The sequence below is a fragment of the Nicotiana tabacum genome, chromosome 12 (assembly GCF_000715075.1).
Source record: "Nicotiana tabacum cultivar K326 chromosome 12, ASM71507v2, whole genome shotgun sequence".
Classification (NCBI taxonomy): Eukaryota; Viridiplantae; Streptophyta; class Magnoliopsida; order Solanales; family Solanaceae; genus Nicotiana; species Nicotiana tabacum.
The window spans coordinates 9,602,109-9,611,779 of record NC_134091.1 but is presented as its reverse complement, the minus strand read 5'-3'; positions in this window follow the sequence as shown (position 1 = coordinate 9,611,779).

The following is a 9,671-nucleotide window of genomic DNA, read 5'->3' as shown; positions in this document are numbered from 1 at the left end:
TATAAAATCGCTTTAAAATCATTTTAGTGTATGTTGATTGATGGACAAAAAATCCATCTTTTATGTACTCAATTTATATACCAAGACAAAATTTTGTTCCAAGATCTTTCATTTCAAAGTCTTTCTTTAAATAGTCTACTACTTTAGGAAGCTCTACTGCTTTAGGAAGCTTCCTATGAGTTCCAATGATATTTAAATCATTAGCATACACGGTGATTATAACAAATTTAGATCTAGATCTTTTTATAAAGACACAAGGACAAATTGAATCATTCTTGTACCCTTCTTTCAACAGGTACTCACTCAGGCGATTATACCACATGCGTCCTAATTGTTTCAATCCGTATAAGGATTTTTGAAGCTTTATTTAATAAATTTCTTGGAAACCTTAATATGCTTCAGAACAATTTAAATCCTTCAATGATTTCCATTATACGCATATCACGTTTTTCTTGTATTGCCAGATTAAAACCTGAAATAGCGACATCCATCACAGGAGAATATGTCTCTATATAATCAATGCGAGGATATTTAAAAATCTTCTTGTAACACAAGTCGTCTTTATGTCTATCGACTTGACCTTTTTTTTTTCGCACAAGAACATATTTATACCTCCACTGGCTTTATACTTTCAGGTGTTTGGACTATCCGTCCAACTTCATGTTTTTCATGTGAAATCAATTTTCATTGCGTATTTTTCATTTGGCCAATCATTTATCTGTCCAAATTTCATGACAGATTTGAGCTCAAGATCCTCGTCAATATAAATAATATTGAGCGCTACATTAAATTAACAATATCGTCGACGATCATTTTATATCGGTTCTACTATTACCCAAAAAAGACATAACTTATTGAGATCTCTTTATCTTATTATATTCAGGTACCTGAGCCTCTCCCATGAGGTCTTATGAAGTGTTATGTCGTGGTGCTCTTCTAGAGCACTTGCCTCCTTATTATGACCATCTAGAACATTTGCTCCTCTCCTTCTTCAAGGAGTTTTATCTTTAGAACCGATTAGTCTATTATACTTTATGCATGCCATGGACTCTATTCATTATGAACTTTATTTTATTTGGAACATTAGCAGCTGAATATGACATTTAGCTTTGGGTCAGCAAATACGCCTGGCAATATTTTGAAAATAAATTATCACTTGAACTTTAAGTTCACATTTTCTCGTACGAGGATCTCGATGTACTCATAATATTTCATTACATGCATTATTTTTTTCAGCTGCCCATTTTCTCCCCCTATTGTTGGGGTCACCAACACATATCCCTAGTCTTATTTGGGGATCCATCTTTGTGTATTGTGGTGGAACAATTAAATCATATAGCACATTCATATTTCTAGATAGAAATTATTTAGTTCCTGACCCTGAACCGATTGTGATAGGGAGAACTTATCATAACTTGGCTAGATGCGTACAAGTGCTGTTGTATATTAAATAATACATCACATGCCAAATTTTATTTTGGCAATTTTGTTCTCATAACCAATAGTTTAGATCTAATTGGAGGCATACAATTTCTGCTAAACCAACTTGGATTTAAACCAGTATTATCAAGATAAATCATTATAATTTATATTCTGGAACTGTGTTATAATAATTTGAGCAATCAATCTTGCAAAAGCCAAACTACAAGTTGATAACAAATGCACATGTGACCATAGAATAGATGCATCTATTAAAATCATATAATAGTAAATGGTCCACATGGAAGGTGACTGGGCCCATATATTTATCATCTTTTATTCGTTCCAGAAATCAAGGGATTCAATCCCAACCTTAACTGCTATATCATGAAAATAAGCAGCACTAGAGAATTCTTGAAGAATCTCTTATTTCTTCAATATATGCCAATGTAATTCTCAATTATTATTTTTTTTCGCATCATAATTCAACCGAGATGGTCAACCGGTCATGCCAACTAATATTTGTTTCAGTAAACCTCTAGTTTACTTGTGGCTTGTGATTGCATCATCATGCTTATACTTGTGTAGTACAAATAGAAGAAAATTCAGGTAACCTTTCATATTTACCCGGTATGATTATAGTAATATAAAGATATTCAATCTTCTTTTCATTTATAGTCTCAATATGCCAACCACTTTGGCTAATATATTTGTAAAACAAAATATTTCTTTTGAGACTTACTACAATATTAATGTCATGAACAATTTCATTCATCCGGGTAGTAACAAACTAGTTCTTTCAGAGCTCTTAACTGCTTTTGTACTACAAGATCTTTTGTCACACCATCCATATAATGAATGTCTCCTTCATAAAGAGAATCATATCATAATAATTATCATGTTCAAAATCATCACAAGCAAAATAATTTCTTGCTTTTATTTTGCTTTTAATAACTTTCATAAGGCATGACAAAATATTTTTTGGCGTATCATATACATGCGACCAATGATATATTCATGTAACTACACAATAATATTCATTATCTTTCTTTGTCTCAAACCTCTCTTAGAGGTGAGTTGTAGTATTTATCCAACTATGCACAAGTACATTATTATGCATAATCTATATTTTCACATTCACTTTCAGGAATGAGTATGCAATCTCAATGTTTATCACAAGTCACATTCTCTTCAAAGAATTTCTCCCTTTTTATAATTACCATAGTGATAACTATTATTATTTTGGCCTTTCGCACGCCCACATTCATTGGTCAACCACTTGTCTTTATTTAGACTTATCATGCACTGCTATCACATTCACTTCAAGAATGGAGCAAATCAAGTGGGACAAGCTTCATGCTTTTTCATGAAAATTACATTATTTTTTCTTTAGTTATTATTATTATTATTATTATTATCAATATGGTGCATTAGGACTCAAACCCAATGTCTTACCCATATAAAGGCATGCTAGACCATAATGCGTTGAAACATGAATCCAACGTCTTTTCATCAACATAGTGCGTTGGGACTTGAACCCATCGTCTTACCCTCAATCTTTGGCATAATAGGCCAAAATTCACTAGGACTCGCACTCGAGCCTTTAAAATATTATTACTTCATAATTATAGGCATAAGTAAATTAACTTTCAAGAAGACATATATAACTATTTCAATCTTGAAACAGTTCCTCTGCAACAAAAATGCTAGTTAGGATATATGCCAATTTTGCTTTCAATGAAATACATCATGTTATGATAAAAATATTATTACTAAATTACCTTAATAATATTTTATCATAGTATGTAAAAGGTCAGAACATATATATACGTTGGAATATTATCTTTGTCCTATAAGAGATGTAGCAAATAAAGACATACCTTTCCAGTTCTTTATTTCACCTGGATACAATTAAAAAAAATATTTTTACTAAACACTGCACATAAAGTTAATGCAAAGATATGAAAGTATGAATGTGTTTAGATGGATGTAAAACTTATCTTTGTATTATCATCCAAGACATTTTTCATTGTACTTGATCTCATTGTCTGCTTATAATTTACATAGTCTTGACGTAGAAGATCATGAAATGAGCAATTCGTGCTGATAACATATTATAAAATAAAAACAACTTAGTAAAATATGAACAAGAAATATTGTTATGAAATAAAAGCAATTTAGTAAAACATGAACAAGAAATGGAGATAGAAAGAATGAAGAGATTTTCTTCTTCAATTGTGTGTATTTTCCTACTTATTACAAGGCCTTTATATAGGTATAAAAAATGAAGAAAAATATGTCATTAAGCATAGAAATATGTCATTAAATATGTCATTAAGCATTTGAGAAGATCACGGAGGAAGAATAGACATCCACCATAATTTGATTTTTCTTATAACAGCGCTTCATTTCTAAACTTTTTTAGTGTAAAATTAATATGATTTATGAGAATTGAGAGAGGAGCATTTTGGTAAAGTTAGAACCTTATGGCTAAGTAATGTAATTGTAGCTTCAATTCCGTCAAATTTTATGGAGTAATTAAATTCACATTTTCTTATGAATTAGTTTTATTTATTTATTTATTCTCTTTACATGAAATTTATTTCTGATATCTATCACATTTTGTTACTTTTCAATAAATAAAACATACTAGAAAAATCCCTAACTTTTCTTTCCCTTCTCACTATACCAAAGAGCTTAGCTATTCGACAAGACAAATCTTTTGACTTTTGCTCTTTCCAGTTTAAGATATACAATTTTTCTTACTTTACTGTGTAATTTTATCTTAGTAATTCTTATTTTCTATAATTATCTCAATTAGAAAAAAGAATAAGCCACACATAAATTTGAACTTCAAAAATACAAATTAAGTAAAGTATTTTGTTATAAAGGGCTACAGATACTAGGACCCATGGGCGCTATTGAGTTGAGTTGTTAGTTCAGAATTTGAAAGATAGAAATTTAAAAATAGTCAGATTTACAAGTGGTAATTGAAAAATAGCTACAGTTTCAAAAGTAATCAAAATTTAGTCATTTTTTATGTAATATAAAGATAAATCTGAACAAAAATACTGTTCAAAATCCGAAAAATATTCCAGCATAATATACTGGAGTTACAGTATAATATACTGGACTTCCAATAAAATATACTGAAAATTCATACACATGTGCTCCAATCTCCAGTATATTATGCTGGAACTTTCCATGTGTTGGAGTTCCAGCATAATATGCTAGAAGTTCATACACAGGTGCATCAATCTCCAGTATATTATGCTGGAACTTTCCGTGTTGCAGCAAAATAGTGTCTATTTTTCAATGGCAGCTTATGGAATTGGACCTAAAATAAAAAAGGTAAAATGACATTGTATAGCTGCGCTCTCAAAATAATAGCCAATTTTTTTTTATATATATATATCACACACATTCTGTATGTTATATACAAAAATTATATTACAAATTTTATATATTTTTTCGGCTACTAAATGTAAATAATTTTTGATGGGGCTAAAAGTGTAAGAAGCTCTAAATATAAATGAGAAATTTTCATAAAGCACTATCTTTTAGTGCACTAGCTTTGCCCATCCATGGCTAAATGAGGTTTTTTCAACACATTGACAGAGAAAATTATTTTTTCATGTAATTTAAAAATATTAAGTCACTTTTCCATTTGATTGTTAATAAAGTATAAGTAATATTGAATCATATGCATATTTGAAATGTATAACAATTGAAAAAATACAATTTAATTAAACCACAACTTACCGATATGGATATGTACTAATCAATTCCAGAAAGTGGAATATTGATATGGTTCCTTGCACTTAATATGCAAGACAGTTGATCATTTCACGATTTAAATAGACAAAGTTTCATATAAAGAATGATGTTAATTAATTACTGTTTTTCTCATATAATAACAGCATTTATAGCCTCAAAAATCATCGGTAACATATGTTGTGTACGTTTGAACTTTAAAATGCATCAAGTTTTAGAAGATGAGATATTTGATTACATCATTAGTACATGTATCATCAACCGCAAAGTAGAATATTGATTATAGTTCCTTACTTTTGTTTTTGCAAGACAGACGATCAGTTCAAGATTTCAACACATAAATAATGTATCAATAAAATCGTTACTTAGAGCTTAAAAAATCAAATATAACAAATACTGAGTACGTACAACACCACTAGAAATTCGGCCAAAACCGTCCGCGGTCGACCGACCGACTCAAAAAATAAGTCGGCCGATTTTTCAAAATATATATATAATTTTCTTTTATGAAACCTACCAACTTTGGTCGGTTATTTTTTGGCTCAAAAATGCGGGAAACTATTTTTGCGTCCCGCGAAATTTATTTTTCATGAAACCGACCGAAATCGGTCAGTTATTTTGGCCGTTCATTTTAAAAAACTAACTGATTTTGGTCGATAATTTTATTTTTTAATAAAATCATTTTCGCGCGAAAATGCAATTAAAGAGTATAAATAAAATAAAAGACAGTCTTAAAATAAAATGTATCAATGGTCTAGTGGTAGAATAGTATCTGTTATGAATCAACCACAACCCAATAAGGATATCAACGCACAAATAGCTATTGGGCCGAGAACAAGCAATATGGTTAGACTAATTTGGGATCCGGGTTGAGTAGTGAGCCCAAAAACTATTCTATTAAAAGAGTAAAAGTCAGTGATTTTGGGATTATGCCTATTGTTGAGAACTCTGTTTCTCTCTCGTCTCCGTTCTTCTGGCTTCTTCCTCTGACTATCTCTTTCTGTTCTCCCTCGGCTCTCTCTATCCTTCTTCTCTAAATCTCCTTCTTAGTTCTAATTTATGTTATTGTAATGATTGACTCTTTGAGTTTATGAATTAAACCTATCCTTTCCCTCGTTTACTTTGTGTCGTGAATTCGGGTTCATAACATTGATGCTTTCATCGTTCGTACTCTAATAACAATGGTTGTATTAGATTGATTCAGCAGTGAAAACCCAGAGGGTTGGATTTTTCGAGCAGAGTTATACTTCACCTACATTGGCTTCTCCGAAAAGGACTGGTTACCTCTTTCTTAACACTACCTTGATGGCGAAGCTCTTGCTTGGTTTGATTGGTTGTTTCGAAATAAGCAATTTTTTGATTGGCATCATTTTAAGGAGAAACTAAGGCTGCGTTTTCGCACCCGAACTAGAGAAGCACCTAGCGGGTGCTTAGCCACTCACCAGCAGCGCAAGCCAGTGGAGGATTTTCTAGCACGAGTTACGGTTATTCCATCATTGTGATGACCCAAAGCACCGAGGGTTCGGAGTGATTTCGGGTGGTTAACGGATCATTTTTGGCCTTGGTGAGATTGTTGATATCTGCTGCTGCCTTCTTTTGGTTTCCTTATACGCGATCGCATAGGTCTATCCGCGATCGCGTAAGCTTATTTGGGGCAGGGATATGTTGTTCTATGCGATCGCAGAGGAAGGGACGCGATCGCGTACGTGAATGAGGCTATGCTTCGCAAACGCGTGACTGAGGTCGCGTTCGCGTAGAAGGAATGAGGCAGAAGCTGAAGCACATAGTTTGTGCTATGCGATCACACAAGGTCGTCCGCGATCACGGAAGGCTGAGAAGCTGTGCTTCGCGTTCGTGTAGAGCAAAAAGCTGGGCAGCCAAAATATGCTTCGCGATCGCGAAGCCATTCCCGCGATTGCGAAGAGTAAAATAAACCTGGGCAAAAGTTGTTCTACGCGATCGCGAATGAATTTCCGCGATCGCGATGAGTAAAAATCTGAAAAACAGAACTTAAGTTCTGGAAATGGGATTTCGACCTATTTTCAACCATTTTCAATTTTTGAGCTCGGGTAAGGCGATTCTTGGGCGATTTTCACGAAAAAAATATTGGGGTAAGTGTTCCTTATCCTATATTTATTATATTTCATGATTCCATACTCATTTACATCATAAATCCGTGAATTTATGGAAGAAAAATCAGATTTTTATAAAATCTTCCAAAAATAAAATTTTAAGATTTAAAGGTCCATTTGACATCGGAATTGGATAATTTTTATATGGTTGAACTCGTAGCGGAACGGGTGTTCAAATTTTACTAGTTTTTCCGGGATTTGATATGTGGGTCCCACTGTCGAATATTTTAATAAATTTTGGATTTTTATCCGAAAAATTAGTAAATTCATATGGAATAAATTTCTATGATTCGTATTGAGTATATCGAATTATTTGCGAATAGATTTGACGCTTTTGGAGACAAATTCAAAAGAAAAAGTTATGGTCGAATAATTTATTAAAATTTACAAAGTGAGGTAAGTGTCGTGGTTAACCTTGACTTGAGGAAATAGAACTCTTAAACTATTTGTTATATGAAATGCATGTGAACAATGTATAGGCGAGGTGGCGAGTGTCTATACGTCATCAAATTAATTGTTTGCATAATTACTTGAAAAATCATAAATCGTTTTAAATCATGAATTAATTGTTATAATAATTGTATCTCTCCTATTCTTTATCAAATATTAATTCTTGAATTCCTGCAATAATTGTTACATATTATTTGATTTATGTGTCTTAATTGTTATTTGACATTTAGCATACTAAATATTAAATTATTTTTTATCTCCACGATATTCATAATTAATTGCTAATTGCCATTGTTTGTTCATAAATAAATTATAACTATTGTGTACCTTAATATTTAATAGTTTCTCATTGGACGTGGTATTTATTGGATTAATTGTTATTACATTTAAGAGTTGTTTAAAGTTATATTGGGGAACGGGTTGCACGCCGCAACGGAAATGAAAGTAAATATATATAATGGTGGATCGGATTGCATGCCGCAATAGACTTATTAAAAAGTCCATATTGGAGGATTGAATTACACGCCGCAATAGACTTATTAAAATTTCATATTGGAGGATCGGATTGCACGCCGCAACAGACTTATCTAAAAGTCTATATATATACTTGATTAAAATAATTATATTGGAGGATTGAAAATGAATATATTGTGGGAGTGGTATGCACACTGTAACAGAAATTAGTTGAAATAATAATTGGTTATGACTGTTGGGTTGGCTTAAACTATTATAAATGAGTTACCTGATTTATTTCTATTATTTGTTGTTGTTACTAATATTGCGTACAGGTTAATGTAAGTGACCCGCTTTAGCCTCGTCACTACTTTATCGAGATTAGGCTCAGCACTTATGTAATGACCCGGCCGGTCGTTTTGAGAATTTAAGTCTTATCCGGCGGCATAAGGCCCTGGGCAACTTCATATTGTGTGTATTGATTTGCGTGCATGGTTGAATTCGGTTACCGGATGTTTCAGAGTGATTTGGGGCACATAGTCCCTAAAATGGAAGCTTAAGTTTTAGGATTTTGACAGTAGTCGGAACTATGTGAAGACGACTCTGGAATGGAGTTCCGTCGGTTCCATTAGCTCCGTTGAGTGAATTTGGACTTAGGAGCATGTCCGGATTGTAAATCCGAGGTCTGTAGCTGATTTAGGCTTGAAATGGCGAAAGTCGAATTTTTAGAGATGTGGACCGGAAGTGGTCTTTTTGATATCGGGGTCGGAATACGATTCCGAGAGTTGGAACAGCTCCGTTATGTTATTTGGGAATTGCCTGCAAAATTTGACGTCATTCCGGGTTGATTGATAGGTTTCGGCATCGGTTGTAGGAATTTAAAGTTTCAAGTTCTTTAAGTTTGAATTGGAGGGTGATTTGTGATTTTTAGCGTTAGTTGATGTGATTTGAGGGCTCGATTAAGTTCGTATTGTGTTTTAGGATTGGTTGGTATGTTTGGTTGAGGTCCCGGGAGCCTCAGGTGAGTTTCGGGTGCTTAACGGATTAAAAGTTTGATTTGTGTTGCTGCTAAGTCTTCAGGCTTCTGGTATTTTCGCACCTGCGGTGAAGAGACCGCAAGTGCGGGAGCGCACGTGCAGAGAGGCAAGTGCAGAAGCGAAAAAGTGGAGGAGTGCCAGGGGTCACAGGTGCAAGGAAATTTTTGCATCTGCAGGCAAGATTGAGGCGCAGGTGCGAGAAGAGCTGGACTTGACAGTCTCCGCAGGTGCGGAGAATTTGTGTGCATTAGCGGCTCCGCAGAAGCGGATTTTGGCGCGCAGAAGCGAGAGGAAGCGCAGGTGTGGTTTGGACGTGCGCACCTTCGGTCGCGCAGATGCGGCTAATTATGTCGCAGGTACGGTCATGCCTGGGCAAAAAAGAGAAATTCGAGGGTTTGATTTCATT